The 18,377-nt window shown below is 42.8% G+C and overlaps 1 long non-coding RNA gene across 1 annotated transcript in view; it reads left to right on the top strand.

Moving 5' to 3' along the window:
- The window catches only part of LOC139792659 (uncharacterized), a 103,365-nt gene that overhangs the window by 43,563 nt on the left and 41,425 nt on the right, over positions 1-18,377 (top strand). Inside the window, exons 4-5 of the long non-coding RNA XR_011724336.1 lie at positions 1,999-5,059; positions 5,124-7,019. This is a non-coding gene — a long non-coding RNA (uncharacterized lncRNA). The remainder of the gene's footprint in view (positions 1-1,998; positions 5,060-5,123; positions 7,020-18,377) is intronic.

Genomic DNA, 18,377 nt, shown 5'->3' with positions numbered 1-18,377 from the left:
ATAACACCTGGGTGCACATCAGCCAGGCTGTCACTGGCCTGTCCCTGCCTTTGCTGGGTGCTGAGGTGCCAATAGGAACAGGTGCTTTAAATAGTGGGGTGTGTACTTGGAGATGAACATTGCTGATAAAGCTCCTGTGGAACAGGCAGCTTGGACTTTTGAAAAGATAGGGGAATTAAATCACTTGAATGTAAGCTGTCCTCACTGCTCTGGGATAGTCCTAGTCATCCTTATTTTGCTGGTATAGATGTAACTTCTCTTGCAGTAAATTCCTCTAAATCAATAGCTGCTATTCCAGGGAGATTTGCCATGAGAGCAGTGAGTCTTCAAGCTCAACCCAACAATCAGCATGAGTTCAGTTAAAAATGACTGCCTGAAAAAGATTCCCTTCAGTACCTGGAAGAGTAGCTCATCTCCTGAACAATACAAGATAATACAAGTGTATTACCAAAGTTCCATTATCTTCCAGAGATTCTCAACAAATTCCTAACCTTTATGGCCATTTTCAGGCTGTCTGACCCAAATGAAGCCAAAAAACTAAAACACAAAATAAGAAAAAAACCCTTTGGTCTAAGCTCTGAAGGCATTGTGGAAGTGTGAGGTCTCTCAGCCTTTGTCTGAGAGATGGAACATGGGGGGATGCAAAGTGACTTTTCAAACTTGTCTCTCACCCTTGTACCAATAGATCAAGGAAATAACACAAAGAAATTACCTTTCATTCACTATGGTAATATTTGAGTGTGTTTGTGAAATCACTTCAGAATTACATTTAAACAAAATGAAAAAAAATTCTGCTTCAATTATCTCTGAAGAGACCAGCGTGTCTGATAATGCTACAGTATGGAGGTAGCAGAAGAAGTACTTTCACAGCCAAATCACTTGCCAGAAAAGTGTTATGGTCCATTTTCTCAAAACTACCCTAATGTGATAAATCTTTTATGTATTTTTTTTTGTTTCCCAGTGCTTCAGAATCCAGCAAGCAATTGCCATTAACATCTTTGAGATTTTTAAAGGAAACCATAGTTGTCACTTCTAATCTTACTTTTTAAAAAAATCTGCTCCACACATTGAAACAATTTTTAGTCTCATATCATTTCAAATATTTGACCAATTTTGGAGTCAAGACTGAATGCTTTCCCAGTTTAGATCCTTTTTGTGTCTCAATTATATAAAAATTAAGATAAGTAAGATGGTGAAAACATAGTGAAACTTTTAGCAAAGCCACTCTTTTTACCTATGACTGATAGTGTTGAAAATATCTTAGTGTCCCTCAAGTATGCTCTCCCTCCCAGATTTTGCAGCTCAGCTTTCTTATTATCTCAGAACCTGCACATCTTCCCTGAGGACTGGAAAGACAGGATGTGTTGAAAAGCAGTGCATAAATGCCACAAAGTCCAGCGACCCTCTGGAGGGGCAGAATATCTTAATATCTGGTCCAGCCAGGTAGGCTGATACCTGGTAGAATGCCTGTTAAGACTGAGAGGAGAAATTTGTAAGTTGATATTGAGAATGATTTCATGTGCACCAGGGACATAAAACAGCTGGAGAGAAGGGAAGGAAGAATGAAAGATGTAGGAAAAGCATCTTCCAGAGAAGGAAGAAAAGGGTATGTTGGGGTAAAAGAAGAGAAAAATAATCCCTGTGGTTTTATTTTTGAGGCAACAAGATTTTGGAGCTTCATGATATGTTATTTTGAAATTATCTATCATTGCAACATTGCGTACTCAGAGCTAGGTGCCATTCAACCTGAAAAAAGCAATGATAGACAAATACTATTTCTTTCAACTGTCTTTTTTAATCAGCATATCCCAGGGTAAGTAAAGAGTAAATTACAGAAAATCTACACTTTTTTTTTTTCTTTTTTCTTTTTTTCTTTTCTTTTTTTATTAATTTTTCTTTTTTTAATCTTTTTTTTCCTTTTTCTTTCTTCTTTTTTTCCTTTTTTCTATTTTTCTTTTTTTTTTTTTTTTTTTTTTTTCCCCCACAAACCACAAATAGCAGAAAACTATCTGCCTTCAGTCTTAAAAACTGAGAGAAAGTTCCCAAGGGCAATCCATGGAGTGACTCCAGGAATGACCACATCATTGCAGAGCAAAAGAGAAACCAGCCTGGAATGGTACAGCCCCAGCAGACATATCCTCCATTCCCTGAACCCATCACAGTACCTCCCCACACCAGCAGCTGCTAACTTGGAGTTAGCTTGAGGGGTGAGGACTGGGCTTTGCTCTTTTAATTTTTTTTAATGATAGTTTCAAGCACTGATAAATTTCATTCAGCCTTCTGCAATGTAAACAGAGTGTGAAACCCTACATTGCTGCACAGAGGAAGGGGAACAGTGCTATCTTTTAATGGACTGATTTGTCTCTGTGAGGGATGGCTGCCAAGCTTCTGTGAATAGACTTTTTTGGCCACCCTCTGTTTAATGAGCAAAAATGTTGAAAATTTATTCCCACAAACCCCAAAAGTTCTTGCTTGTATTTCATAACATTAAAACACACATACAAACATGTATACACACATGCAAAACTTTGCCAGGACTAAAATAGTTTTTTTTGCCACCACAGCATCTCCTTTTCCAAAGCCTCAGAAAATACTTGAAGGTATCTAAGTTATCAGTTTATTCAAACCTGTGAGATTTTTTATATGTCTGTAACTCTAAGATCTTTGCTATTCCGAAAGACAAAATCAAGCCTGAAAAATATAATGCATATCCTGTGCCGCTATATTAAGATTATTTCTGAGATGGAGGAAAAAGAAGAGGGGAAGAGTAGTTAGGTTCAACATTTAAGAAGTAGGTAATAGTTCACATTCCATTGGTAGACTAGTTTTTTATTGAAAGAAAAGCAAATAAAAATGACTGATTAAATGTTCCTCGCATCTTTATAGATTTGCTATTCTCCAAAGAAGGGTAGGTACTTTCTTGGAGTGCATGCACGTGAACAAGTGTGTGTGTGCTTGTTATATCTGTTTCTATGTACAGGACATACTTTCAGCAGTGGCAAGTAGTAGGACTGATGAGTGCAAGATGGAAAAAGGCCTTGGTGACAAATGACCAAATTTTCAGGAACATCGCTCCTCTTTTGATTTGTTCATAAAATCCATTACAAGAATAAATAGTATTTCCTACCTCAGGCATTCTGCAGCTCTTGGTCATAGGATGGTGGTTTTCTACATTATCTGAAGTTGGAGGTTTGTTTGTTGTCATTTGCTAAATAGTATGTCATTTAAAAACATACCCACATTTTTTCAGAGAGAATATTGTGGCATTGGGAAGATAACAGCATCATCAAAGAGTCAGCAGTGCTGGATAGGTGGGGAATTTATATGAAGAACTTCCTAGCTGGAGTGATCTATTTAATAGCCAGGGCAAAAGAGCCAAAGGAATGATTGTGCTGATATAAATGACAGGAGAACAAGAGCTTCTTAAATAGCTCGTGCTGTCCGTTTTGATGAGCTTTGGTGAGGTCAAGATGTAAGCTTGGACTCATTCCAAGGAGAAGTGCCTGTCACTTGATGAGTAAGAACCCATGTTGGGATTTCTGGAAATATCACTTTGCAGTTTAATCCTAGAAAATACTCTCTACTGTTGCTGCTGTTATTGGCTTCTCATTTTAAAATGTCCGTCATCCCTTGTGGAGCAGTAAAGGAAACAATTTTATTCTCTGGCCTTCAAGGGAAGATACTTTTGAGAGTCCATCTTTCTGCAAGGCCTCATAAGGCAGTTGGTGAGGTTTTCTGTCCTTACATAGAGTGAATTACTGAACAGCAGCAGCACTTCTCAGTTCCTGACCCTAGGGACATGTTTCCTTAGGATGAAACCCAAGTGCCCACTGCCCTCTGCCAGGGGAAAGCCAGGCCTGGTGAGAGCTGCACTGTAAACCACGATCCACCAGGTCCACCAGACTCTGTGACATATAATTCAGCAGGTAATGTAGATGCAGCCACAGTGACTGACATTTGCATTAATTATGGTGAATTAAGTGTTAGGCTGCAGAGACTCGCAAATAACTAAACATTAATATATGGAGCACTTTAAAACGTTGACAGCCTTTATCACCAGTGGTTCAGATACATGTTTTTATTGACATTCCAGCAGCGACTCACAGAATCATAGAATGGTTTAGGTTGGAAGTGACCTTGGAGATCACCCTAATGTCATGGGCAGGGACACCTCCCACTAGACCAGGTTGCTTAAAGCCCCAGCCAACCTGGCCTTGAACACTTCCAGGGAGGGCATATCCACAGCTTCTATGGGCAACCTTGTTCCATTGTCTCCCCACACTCATAGTGAAGAACTTCTTCCTAACGTCTAGCCTAGATCTACCTTTTTCCAGTGTAAGCTGTTACCCCTTGTCCTATCACTACCTGCCTTTGCCAAAAGTCTATTCCCAGCTTTCCTACATGTAGGCCACCTTCAGGGGGGTTGTGTTGCAGCCCTCTGATCATCTTCTTGATCCTCCTCTGGACTCACTTGAACAGCTCTGTGTCCCTTATGATGGGGGCTCCAGAACTGGACACAGTACTCCAGGTGGGGTCTCGTGAGAGAAAGAAAAGGGGAGAATCATCTCCCTTGACCTGCTGACCACACTTCTTTTGCTACAGCTGAGGATATGGATGTTGCTTTTAGATCACTCAGATGCTGAGGTTTTTCCTTTCTCAGTCTTGGCAAAGTCAGCAATTGGCAATTGGATCAGTGCTTTGTCATACAAATTTCCATGTGACACAACTGGAGTTCAGAATCTTAAGAAAGATGTGCTTATGTGCCCCTTCTGCCCCAGGGCCAACAGGACAAGGGCATTTCACAGCTCCCTGTTGTCTGAGAAGGCTCCAAGATGCTCCCTGCCGTGCTGTGGTCCAGAGAGTGTCCCTGCAGGTGAAACAGGAACCTGGCTAACAACGTGCCTCTGAGCAGTATTGGAGTTCAGATTGCTCTCTCCTGTCCAAGGTTGTGCCAGGGCAGGGGGTGGATTCTGACTTCTGCCTTTGCAGAGATACCATGTAGCATGGTTTGTGCCTACCTCTGGAAGTACCACCTTGGCTCCTCATCTGGTTACTTATGGTGTCATGTTTACAAAATTGTAAGAGCTGCCAGGCCCACCTTGGCTCCTCATCTGGTTACTTAGGGTGTCATGTTTACAAAATGGTAAGAGCTGCCAGGCCCTCTGCACCCACTGTCTTGGCTCTGACTGCTGTATTTCTGCCCCAGGTGCTTCCCATTAGATATGCTGGACTTTTATTGGTGCCTACATTGTTGGAAACTGTAAGTGCCAATCCAGACCATGAAGTCCTCTTTGTTTAGCAGACTCTCATTGTGTCCCCCAGAGATTGGTCCCCAAGCAGACTCTGACAGAGGGTTCTGCTGCTAGTGCTGGTCACTCTCTGCTCCCTTGTCAAGAATGGATTTAAGCCTCCTGATTTTTAAAATATTGAAACCTCTGCTTTACATTTATGACAAATTCTTCTACAATTTCACAGTCTCTTCCTATTCTCAGCTGCTTTGAAATGAAACTGTTTTCTGTTTGTTTTCCTATTTGCAGTGAAGCATCATTCTAAACCTTTTCCAGTTGCTTATAGGTTTCCAGAGAGTTTAAATTCTATTGTGAGTTTTACTTACTCATTATCTGCTTATGTACTTCCTTAATTCTTCTGTTGGCTGGAACCATAAACTGTGTGGTAGTCACTGAGACAGGGAGTCTGAGAAAGGTTAAAAGTGCACGTGAAAAATACAGTTTTCCACAGGTCTCACTGGGAAAAACGCTATTGATCTTTTGTCAGCCATTTGGGTTTTTTATGTGTAGTTCTGCTTAAAACTCCTCTAAAGAAACACTGAGAGAATGAAATTTTAAGTCATGAAAGATGTGAAGGCTGAGAACGCTGAAAACCCAAATGCTTCAGAGAGCTACACAGACCTTTCACCAGGTTGGTAGCAATACACATTTCATTCTGCTGCTCACATTAAGGTGCTGAATTTGAAGGAACTGTACACTGATGGCTCAGGGGTTGCTTAAACCTTCTACTGCATTGGTGATCATCTGAGAAAGGGCACTGGGGAAGGTCAGGCAGGCAGGGCTAGGCTCCTGCAGCAAGTTGTTCCCCAATCTGAATCACCCAGTTTATTTGGAGGAGGAAGAGGCAGAGTTCTCAAATGAGTCCTGCTCCTGCAGTTTCTCACACTGGGTCCTAAGCAGGTCTTTTGACTCTTCCCATGTAACACTTACAGGTAAATGCACACACCAGGGAGGGTGAACTCTGCAGCTGAGATTGGATTATTATGCTGTTGGTGTGGCTGCAGTCACAGCCATTTGGGTTGAATATTTTAAATTTCATTGAGAGTGGGTTGACTGGGAGTATTTGGACACCGGCCTCTCCATGCTGAAGGAGCTGAACTTCCCTCTCTACTTCTGCCCCTTTCTTAACTTTTGGTAGTAGTTTGCAGAAAACACAGTTGCTACCTTTGGCAACTAAACGCACCTTCACTTTCAAATAGATTCTGTGTAAATACCTAACAAAACATATAATAGAGACATTCGGCTTGAATCGAGTATAAAATTAAGGTATGGTTTTGTCTGGTTTGTGCAGATGCAGGAGGCTTTGTGCAGCTATGCACAACTTTCTATTCACATGATATTTTCATATTTACTCGAAGTCTAGTGCCCACCATCCTGCTGTCCTGCTCTCCTGCTTCTAAAATCATAGCCTTCAAAATGCAGTCCAGAGTGACAACAGTAGCTGTTCATTTGCCAGAGACACAGAAGGGAATAGACCCCATTTCACCTGAACCTTGGTCGAGTTCTGTCAGGCCCTGAGTGTGCTTCATTCTTCAGCAAACATGATGGCACTCTGAGCAAATAATTGCCACGAGTTGCCTCATAAATTTTTGTCCTTCCTCTTCTTCATGTTTTGGTCTGCCAGGAAGCAAATCAGGATTTTCCCAGGTGCCTCCAGCATCCCTCTGAAGGATTCTTTGTCCAAAGAGCAGCTGGGCACCCATCAGACTGGCTGGAGACAGAGGTTACCTGGTATGTTTCTGTCCTTTGAGTGGGCCTGTAGAATCTTTTTTCTGGGATAAATATTTGGGTTTGCAGTTTCAAAAATTGCTTACCACAAATATTTGCCTAAAATTTGCTGGTTCAAGGAATGTTTCTTCAGTAAACACATTTGCCAGCATGTTTTCAGTCAGTAAACACCACAGAGGTGTGAACACAGGTTGAAGGGAATTAATTTTTAATATAATATAATTTGGAGAAGGCTGGAGCTAAAATCAGATTTTCTGTCTTATATATGGGGGAATGCTTTTCAGTCCAAACCCAGACACACTCAGCACAAGCCTGTGCCTTGTGTGTGTGTGTGTGTGTGTGTGTGTGTGTGTGTGTGTGTGTGAAAAGAGGAGCCTGCTCTTAGAGTACAAGATGCAGTGATTTGTGCCTCATTTTGGAGGGAACTGGCACGCCATGGTATGAACCAGGTCATTTAACTTGGCCAGGCATGAATGATGAATTGCTGTGCAGTGAGGGTCTTCATAGAAGTCCTTGGACAAGCCTTTTTTTTTTTCTTTTTTTTTTCTTTTTTTTGAGGAGAGTAGGAGATGGGAAATGGGAGCTCTTGCTGTGCTGAGTCCTGGAGGCTGTGCTTGGTGGCATTGGGCATGAAAGTGCTGGTGGTACTCAACCTGTTCTGTAGTGATGTGGCCCAGGAAAGATGGGCAGGATGAGGAAGGGGAGGTCTTATCTCCTTCCTGGTGAGATGGCAGCCCATGGCCAGGCTGACTAGAACAATTTTGGGCTGCCTCCTTGGTGTCCTTTCCCCTAACCCTGAAGTGAGCTCACATTTGGTGGCAGGGGACCTTATCCTGTGAATGTTTTTTTGTTGCGTCTTCTCCTGCTCTCCTTGGTAGGAGGAGAAGTGCTGCACTGCTCTTTGTTCTCTGAGATGGCTTCACTCTCAGAGGAGATGATAGACTCCCTTGATGTCTGCTCCTCAATTCCATATCTTCAGCTGGGGTCAGGCCATGGTGAGGCAGCCCAGCTTGCTGTGTCCTAGTGTGGGGCTTCACCTGGCGTGGGACTGTGTTGGAAGGCTCTGTTCTTACTGATTTGTGCTCCAGTTTCAAAACTAATGTGTGAGCTCTAGAGAAATGATGGCTTGTCAGAGGGGAGATGTCATTATTCTTATTAGAATCAGTAGTTTTAGACCAAATCTTCTGCCCTCACCCCCCCTCCTGAGAGAAATATTGAGACTTAAGTTGGGTAAAATGTTATTTCTGGTCAGGGGAACATCCTCTTTGAATGACATGGCCAGGAACATGAGCAAGAAATCTTACTTTCATTTGAATCTTGTCAGGGCTGCTGAAGATAATCAACACTCTGTCTTATTAAAGATCTTTTTTTTCATCAAGTTGTCCACTGTCGAAGTAGGAGGCTCAGTCACTGATGCCAGAGCAGACTGAGGCATCATAAAGAAGCTAATTATATTTTTCTTCCTCCCCACCCCCTTCTTTCATTGCAGAAAAACAGAATAGTTGTGAATAAATTGGGAAAGGGGAGGGTAAGGACAACTGGGATTTCATTAATATTCATATTTAGCCACATGTACACAGAAAAGGTGACAAGGAGCTGGCTCCCTGGAAACCTATGCACCTTGGCAGTAGATGGAAAACTGCATTTAATTATATCTACCTTTAGCTCAGCACCTAATGAGAATGTTTGAAACCATGCAGGGTTGCTGTATGCTAGAGGAAGATCCAAGACTCAAACAGAAAATGAAAACCTTCACTTCCTTCTCCCCCACTGTGCTGAATTTAAAATAATTCTGCCAAGGCCAGGAGACCAGTGGACTTCTATTCTTGATTTCCCAGTGATCACCACAGAAACTCACCCGAAAAAAATTATATCAAATAATACGGTAAGAAGGGGTAAGCAAGCACACTTTAATAGAGAGTAAAAAGATAGAGACTTATTCTATTCTCACTTTGCCTTGTGAAGACAGTAAAGACCTTGAGATTTTCCTTTCCTTTCCTTTCCTTTCCTTTCCTTTCCTTTCCTTTCCTTTCCTTTCCTTTCCTTTCCTTTCCTTTCCTTTCCTTTCCTTTCCTTTCCTTTCCTTTCCTTTCCTTTCCTTTCCTTTCCTTTCCTTTCCTTTCCTTTCCTTTCCTTTCCTTTCCTTTCCTTTCCTTTCCTTTCCTTTCCTTTCCTTTCCTTTCCTTTCCTTCCCTTCCCTTCCCTTCCCTTCCCTTCCCTTCCCTTCCCTTCCCTTCCCTTCCCTTCCCTTCCCTTCCCTTCCCTTCCCTTCCCTTCCCTTCCCTTCCCTTCCCCTTCCCCTTCCCCTTCCCCTTCCCCTTCCCCTTCCCCTTCCCCTTCCCCTTCCCCTTCCCCTTCCCCTTCCCCTTCCCCTTCCCCTTCCCCTTCCCCTTCCCCTTCCCCTTCCCCTTCCCCTTCCCCTTCCCCTTCCCCTTCCCCTTCCCCTTCCCCTTCCCCTTCCCCTTCCCCTTCCCCTTCCCCTTCCCCTTCCCCTTCCCCTTCCCCTTCCCCTTCCCCTTTTCTTTGACAGATGTTATTTTATTTTTGGGGGACACTACTATCTGTTAATTTTTTTGCCTCGCAGACAGGTAAGAGAGGAACTGAGGATATTTCTTTCATACACCTTCTTAATGTTGCTTTAGCATGGTGGTTCCCACAGCAACCTTAAAACTGTAGAGCCAAACCCTTCTCTGTAACACACAAGCACAAGAGATTGAAGTTAGTGGAGACGTGACCTTAGGGGAAAACTGAATGGGTCTATATTTAGCCTTTCTCCTGATAAACTTCACCTTGCTGAAATATGTCTTTAGAAAAATACTGGAAGCTGCTTTCAGCCTAACAGCAAGGAACTGATGTTTGTAGTGCAAGCCTGGTGGAAATTACTTTCATTTCAGTAGCTGAGTTAGGGAAGTGAGTATCCTGAATTATCACTTGTATTTTTAACACATGCTGAAATTTGCCTTTTCTCATGTGGTCCAGCCCATGAGCTGTAGATAATGAACCAATAGGGGATTTTATTTGTTTTTAAGAAGAAGCTGCTTTAAACATGATCAATCCTTAAAAGATTTGGCAAGTGAAACTCCCTGTTGACATGGGCACTTCAGAGCTCTGCAGTCACTGGGCTGTTTCTCCACCTCATTAGTGCCAAGGAAGGAACAAGTCTGGCAGTCACTGATGCCGCTGGTTTGCTTGCACCTTTGGCAAACCTTAGAAGAAACATAAAATCATATGGGTTTCCATTTGGTTTATCTCTTCTCTGGGCCTTTGGATAGACCTTGCTAATGGTCTTAAGCATGAGCTGCTTAAATATCCCTGTGCTTGTAGCAGGCAGATAACACTGGTGCTTGAGAGATTTTTGAGATAAATCTCTTACAGAGACACAACAGTTGCTACACCACATTTTCTCTCTCCTACCTCTATGGCATGCATTGAATGATTTGTTGGATTGCAGGAACTACTCTCAGCTTCAGAACCCATCCATGACTTTTATTTTCTTCCCTTACAATGGATGTTTTCTTCTCCTCCCTCTCTTTGCAGATTTATATTGCTTTTCTAGCAACATTTTGGGTCTATTTTGGGCGATTTAGAACAGGACAGATAGAAAGGCACAAATATTATTTCCTGGCAAATAAGGAAGCCTAAATATACCTCAAACATATTTTTAAACATTTTAAACCCTTGATCACAGGCAATTTATGTAACCAACTAGTGAGCAAACGCAAATCCCTAAATCCCTCTTTTCCTTTATTTTGATCAGTGCTGCTTTGTTTTCCTTCTGCTTTTCTTGTCAGATTATTTCTAAAGGACAGTAGGTACCAACATGCTTTCAAAAATCCTATTACATGGCTTTTTTAGTCACCTGTCTACCATAGTAAAATTTTACCTCCGTTGTCACTTATTTTTTTAATGCAAATAGTATTTAATTACGATCAAGAAGGAAAATTTCTGGGCATGTCTGTCTTTAAAGGAATGATAGATACCTGTGGATGGATGCTGCTGCTGTTGTGCTCCCTTCCACTTATTAAAGTCCAGCCCCTTGCTAAGCCCTCAGATGAACAGAGGAGATGCAGAGTGATGGGCATCTCTGAGCAGACTTCAGGATGTGCCAGAGCCCCAAAGTAAGTCACAAGGTGTGACAGACAGATACATGGAGCTTAAAGTGCTGCAAGATGACTTTCTTTTGGGAAAAAAGCTGTTCCCCAGAGATCTGTGATTCAGGCGTTGTGGGTCCTGTTTGGTTGTTTTGGCCTGTTATGCAGGCTAGAAAAGGTGCAGCCCAGTTAGAAGAGAGTTATGGAAAATTTTCCTTTGACTCCTTGGTTTTTCATGTGTTACTGTCAGGGCCACTGCGAGACCTTGTGATGCATAGTGTGCACCACTTCACTTTGCTTAGGGAGTAAGAAGGGGTGTCCTTTGCCAGATATCTGACTTGAAGTGTGGGGAAAGGGAAAAACACAGTCTGTGCAAATGCAAGAGGTTTTTTTCCCTCATCTTTTTGTTTGAAACTGTGAGAAAAATTAGATTTTTTAATAATACCAGCATCATATGAGTCAGTTGAGCCAGAAGAAAAAGTATTTCAGCTCTGACTGGCTGCCCTTGCACTTTATGCAGGCATCTGAGGAACCTGTGTGCTTCCTACAGCTGGCATTGTCTTGTCTCACCAGGTCTTCCTTCAGGAAATATCCTGAAGAAGAGATGAGATGCTGCAAATGGTAGATCTTTGTCTTAGCATGTAATGGCAAATCTTGCCTGCTCCCTGGGGAAAAGGGAGTCAATGAATTAGCACATCTCTTGAGGCACTTCAGCAATATTTGCAATCAAAACATTTTGATTTTCAGTGAAATGCATGTCAGAAATATTTTGTCTTTTTGGCTTTTGGTGATGTACACAGCAAAAATATTTTGGCTGTTGAATAATTTTTTTTTTTCCTCTTCAAGATACACCACTTTTGTGGGGGAAGAAATAGGCTTAGCTTTACTGGTAATACCATTTTCTGCCAAGAAACCAGTTCATTCTAATGGAAAGATTTTAACCTAGCTACAAAAAAAAGCACTTTTTGAGACAGCAATCTTGCCACCTGTAGAGAAGATACTTGGGATCAGGGGTCTTTTCCTTCTGGTTTTGAGCCTAAAGGCTTATGTTTTTTGACTCTTCAGTAAGCCTCGTGCTGTGCAGGCATGCACAGCTGGAGTACTATGAAAAATCAATAATAAGAGATTTCTAATAGAATAGCCAGAGTTGGTAAAAGTGGCTTCACCTGCTCTGCTGAGAGACTCATGAAGCAATTCTCCCCTGTGGCAACTGGAACACACTGTTCTTGCCCTCATCAGTATGACTTCTATGTGTTTCCTTTGAAATAAGATTCCTTTGTGTGAGTTATATCTTTATCAATCAGGGCTGCACAATAAAGCCCTAACACTGAGATGATAAAGTGAATTTAGGTTGTGGCTACCACTGATACACACTGCCCAGTCCTCAGCCATTGTGTAAGAGCCTGTAGGAGGATGCAGGGAGGTGTCCCTGCAACAGCAGAGATGGAGTATGATTGTGTCAGGCATGAGAATAACTGTATGTACAGAATGTATTCAGCCCTCAGGCACATATCCATATGTTTGGATGCTGGTGGGTGTTTTTTAAAGTTGCTGTTTTAAAGAGATCAATACAGGTGGCTAGTTAGCATTTCTAGATGGCACGGCACAAATGTTGGAATGATCTGACCTCTCGGGGGTAAGGAATAGGAGGAGAAGCCATTCTGTTTGTCCAAGTTTTTCAGGGTAATAGCTATTTGCCTTAAGAAAGAAAGGACTAATTTTTTCCAGTGAGCTTCAAGGAAGCACACAGGGCTGTGTGGAGGCTGGCAACAGGCTCTTGTTTCAGAGAAAACAAACACCCCATGGATAGAGGCACTTCAGAAAAACAAACCCAGGTTTGATGATGTGATTTTTTTTTTTTTAGTTTTATTTTTACAAATCGTATTTCGTGCCTGGGTGCAGATTGTTATTTTCTTAGTCATTCAAAGGAAATACAAAAAGGGTGTAAGGAGGGGCGGGGAAAGGGAGTACTTTGGATTTGGTTTTTTTTCTGGAATAATGGAAATACATGGTGAGGCAGGAGTGTGCCATTGTAGAGCAGCAGGATGAAGTTGCACAGCCACAGAGGTTGGGAAGGTGGTTTGTGAAGGCCACAGGCTCACCAGAGAAGCTCAGTCCTGCTCCAGTTCCTAAAAGGATGCCCAGAGCTTTCCCCTGCATCCAGCCAGCATGTCCAGGTTTCTTTTCCTCCCTCCATTTCACAGTCACAGAACCATCCCCTCCAGGAGGACTGGCTTATTGTACAGTCACTTAGGGGACAGCAGATGTTAATGCTGCATGTTCAGAAGCAGCTTTACTGCAAGGATTTTGAAACCAGTTTCAATCTACAGCCTTCTCTAGGTCTAAATTTGCTTGATGCAGAGAAAGCAATGAACACCAAAGGAAGGTGAGTCACTAATTGTGAAGGAGGTTTCCCAGGGGCAAATGGCTCTGAGGAACCTCTCATTCCAAAGCAGTAAAGGCAGCCACTGAGCTGAAGGAGACTCATCCTTTTTTTCTGGGCAGCTGCTGAAAATAAAAGGACTGTCATCAAAAAGCCCCACCTGATTCCTCTCCCACTGCGCCTCAGGTCCAAAAGTAAACCATTTCTAAAGCCATGTAGAAAACAGAATTCCAAACCATCCCATGTCTTCTCCATCATATCTCCAGCAAGAATTCTCTCATCACACCTTTTTGTTGCTTCAACAAGATTTGTGCTGCTGTTCACTGAGGAAAACAATCCTAACATAGGTTTGCTGCCTCATTAGCTGCAAGTCTGTAAGGGCATGAATGACACACAAGAGAAGTTAATTAAAAGAGCTATTGCTGTGAGGAGGGAATGAATGAATACCGGTGGTCATACAAGGTGGGAGAGAGACTTGGGTAAGATTCATATTGAGCTATAACTGGGATATATAGATACCCAAGCCAAGTATTAGCAGCAGAACTGCCCATACGCTGAGGGAGTTGTCATCTGGTGAAGCTGCAAAAACAGAACAGGACCAAGACATTGACTCAAAACGTCAACACAAATCCCTCACCAAGCTGACCTGCACCAACCACATCTGTGCTTTGTGAAGGGAGAGCTGTACAGACCGCAATATTTTAACCTGAAGCTATTTCAAAGCTGGTCTGGCCAGCACTCGGCTGTAAAGACAGGAATTGTCTATCACAATTTGCTTCAAATATAATTGAAACTCAAGGAAAATTAGTGCAGCTAGGCTGATACTGTCAGAATGACGGCAAGAAGAAGAAAAATACAATAAACCCCCCCCACCAACAACACCTGGCTTTCTTTTGAAAAGAAATGTGAATTCTTGGAAATGCCTGAGACATACTCCAGGTCCTTCATCCACCAGCTCTTATGGCTGTCATATGGGTGGCATCTGTGTGGACTATGGGAGCCAAGAGCTGGTGCCCCTTGGGGCAACTCTCTATTTCTAAGCTTTCGATCTCCTGCTATTGAGCTGTAGTGTCTGTGGGTGGTCTTTAATAAACATTACTGAAACTACACCTTATGAAGGCACGCACGCGTTCGCCTGCGCACATCGGGGATGGCTGCGCGTCATTTTTCCATCCTGCGTTTTCAGTCATTTTGGGAATACCTTCCCTTGCAGGCACAGACTTCTTCTATTCTTTTGTCATCTCTGAGCCATGTTTGCACTGCTTTATGCTGAGAAGCCCCTTCAATCTTCCCGTGCACCCTCACGCGCGCATGCAGGCAGCCCAGCATTATCAAACTCCATGGTGAGGATGTTCACATTTCTTCTCATTAGCGATGTGCGATGTAAAAGGCTTGCCTTGAGTTTCTTGAAGACGGCAGTAATGAAGCTCTGAAGAAATAGTCAGGGGACTGGAGCTAATTAAAATGCAGCAGGGTGTAGAAGTAAAGGTAGCAGCAGCTCGCTATGCCATGTCTCTGGCAATCAGCAGTCCCTAGTTTACCCACACTAATTGACAGGAGAGGCAGTGCTACCGAGTGTGCACACAGCCAGCGTTAATGGAGTCAGCACACGCTGCTCTTCCTGCCTGACTTGTCTCATTATCGACCTTGAACTGGCAAAGGTCAGTTGATGGTGCTGCTTTCATCAAGATGACAGGTGTCTGAAGATCTTCTCTTTGTAGTATAATAATTTGGCAGTTGTCTTATCCTGTACGTGAATTAGTGATCTGATCCTGAAAAGATGACGGATAAAAAAGACCGGCTCGCTGGGGTGAAGAGCTGGGCTGTTCTGTGGTTTACAAAATAACAGGTACCAGAAGTCCTGCATGACAGAAACAAAACTGTATTGCACATTTAGTGCCTGAAGGAGAAAATAAGCAAATTTTCACAAGTGGAAATGCAGTCGGCCCACTGTTAAAAATCAGCTGCTTGTTTGAGTTGATTTTGAGCACCAGGTGCACCAGTGGCTCTAGGCAAATATCTAATAATAATAATAACAATAGTCAGGGCACCTGACACCTGCAGTAAGCTATGAGTGACAGTGTTGTTGGGGAGATGTCTCATCTGAAGGCAACAGTCTCCAGGAGATGCATCATTTTAACATACTGCACTGGGGCTGCATCTCATGTGCCCTCTTTTTTTAACTCCTCTGTTACCAATGGTCTCAGGAAAGACAGAGGATACCGATAGAAATAATTCTGCCATGCTCCCCTTCAAATCAAAAAGCCTTTTTGAGCATTCTTAACAAATGCTTTGGACTTTCTGAGGGAAGACCATCAGCCTCCTGTGTCTTGTGGCTCCTCTGGTTGGAAGTGGAGCTTGCTGGAGCCTAATCTTGTATTTTCTTTCCTCTCCTACCTTCACTTGTACAAGGTGTGGCTAAAGATGCTCTGTGCCGTCATAACTGCATTTGGCTGCTTGTTTGTGGGTACACACCAGGGTAAGTCAGGACCTAGAGCTGGAAGGGGTCTATATGCCCCAGAAGTGCAGACAGGAAAAAGCTCAATGCTGAAAAGCTGAGGGTGGCGACAGACTTGGTAGCAGTACTACACTGCTGTGTTTTCCTTGGCTAAAAAATGGAGAGAGAAAGTCAGGGGGAGCCCAGGTGTGCAAAGCAGCATCTGCAAAGGCACTTCTTTGAAGAGGCTCTTGCTCCCTCAGCTCAACATGGGGGTTCTGGCCCCACTGACTCCCTCTCTGGCACCTCTCCTTCCCACTCTCCTTCCCAGCCCTGCTCTGGCTCCACTTAGGGTCCCCAGCCTGTGGTACCTTCTTGGAGTGGCTGCAACCCTTGGCAGAGCTGGGGAGGGGAAAGCAAATTGATCACAGCTTCTCTTTTCTTCACCCACAGTTTCCCAGGATCTTTTTGGTTTGTTGTTTTTTTTTTTTTTTTGTAAATCCATCTCTGAAAGCAACTGCGCTTTGCTGGTGTAATTACCAGAATATTTCTTCGTTTATATGTGATTATGGGGAACTGCAGTATTGTCTGGGGAACAAAATACGCTGTAACTTGAAAACGACTTATAGCAGCTCTCCTTTTAAAGATGTGTGAAAAAAAATGCTGGGCCAAAACATATGTGTGATGTCTGTATGGCTGCAGTCCAGCTATAAAGGTGGCAGATGAGGAGATTTTTACCAGGGCAAGCCTGAGGTGACTAATAGGATAATTTTTTTAAAAAGGAAAATTTTTTTGTTATTGAGCCGTCCCAATCTGACAAGTTTTCTCAGCTGTCTCTGAGATGACTGCCAAGTATATGGGATGCTGTACATCTCTATCCTCCCAGTACCCACCCTGGTGCTGGGAAAAATCCCAGGCTTCCCACCATCCCCTGTTTTGTGGAGGGGTTGTTTGCTCTCCATCCTCAGCACTGTGTCCATTCTATCATGTCAGGATGCATTCTCCTTTCGGGCCTTATAACAAGCCTCACTCTTTGTGCTGGGTTGTGAAAGCAATTGTAAAATAAATGCTAAAAGAAAAGGAAGTGTTGCCTAAGTGCATCCTGAGATCAATAAAATACACAAGTGTGGGCTCCTGCTGTTTAGGGCTGCAACAGTCTCTAACCTGGAGAAGCACTTCAGGTCTACTCTAAGTGACAGCTGACAGGAATCTGACATGAAAGGAAAAGGTAGAGCTCATACATTTGTACCCAGAGGTCTCAGGTTCAGGTGTCAGCTATGGTGGAAATCTCAGGAGGTCCCTGTCTGAAGAAGTAGTGATAAAGGAAGGAAGCAGTGATAAAGGAAACCCTTGCAGTTAAGGTTTCATGCCTGGCTTAACTCTTTCCACCACTGGGTCATTTCTTCTTGAGCCGAAGAGGATCTGTCCCTTTCTTTCAGCAGCCAGGAGAGAATCAATAACAGAAGTGGTGAAAAATGAGGGTAGTGACAATATTTCTTTTGCTGGGGAAAGAGAGATGCTTTCATTCAGTCCAAAGACAAATGAGGTGGTTAAGTGGATCATTTCTTCTTTAAATTAAAAGCTCAGCTTATACTCCTGAAACCAGCAACAGAAGGGTGAGACAATAGCTTCTTCCTCCTACCAGTGAAAAGGATGGAGGGCAAAGCAACAATATGCATGTGGGAAGTACAACATGATAACTATGACAAATAACATGGCAAATACATGGTATTTGCCTGTTGGATGAACCTCAGTTCCTGCTTACTGCCAGGTTACCTCTTTTATTATTACTGAAAAAAAAGAAAAAAAGGAAAAAGAAAAAAAAAAGAAAAAAAGGAAAAAAAAAATAAAAAAAAGAAACAGTGAGGGAAAAACCATCATGCAAGTATTCTATCCTCTTCCTTGTTGTCTTTGTTGGGAATGATTGGCTAGATCCCAGCCCCTGAACCCTCTGGAAGTGGCACTTTGCAATATTTCAGTTTAAGGCATCACTAGAAGTTTCTAAGTATGGAAGTATTTGGTTGAAGGCAAAGGAATCTGGGAATATTTGTCTCTCACAGGAGTTTTTGTGTTAAAAACACTTGTGTTAGGGATTTAAAATTTTCAGTGTCCCTGTACTTTCCCTTTTGTGTACATGCAGGCAGGGAAGTCAGGACTGAAAAGCAGAGTGGCCTTTGGTGTGACAGCTTTCCTAAAGGGTGTTGAGTGAGGTGCCCTCAAAGGTCTGGTGCCAGTTTGCCTTCCCTGAGAAGAGAGGAAAAAGATCCATGAACAGTAAAAAAACTTGTGCAAAAGGAACTAGAGTTTTTGGGAGATGCAATAGCTCTCCCACTGAATCAGGTATGCATTTCAAGCAGAAAACAATTTCAAAGCTTAGATGAAACTGAATTCAAAGCTACACAGTCCACTCATGGGTGGGTGTGGGGCAGGATGGAGAGTACATTGGGAGT

The sequence above is a fragment of the Heliangelus exortis genome, chromosome 2 (genome assembly GCF_036169615.1).
Source record: "Heliangelus exortis chromosome 2, bHelExo1.hap1, whole genome shotgun sequence".
NCBI classification, from domain to species: Eukaryota; Metazoa; Chordata; class Aves; order Apodiformes; family Trochilidae; genus Heliangelus; species Heliangelus exortis.
This window is presented reverse-complemented; position numbering and strand designations above follow the sequence as displayed.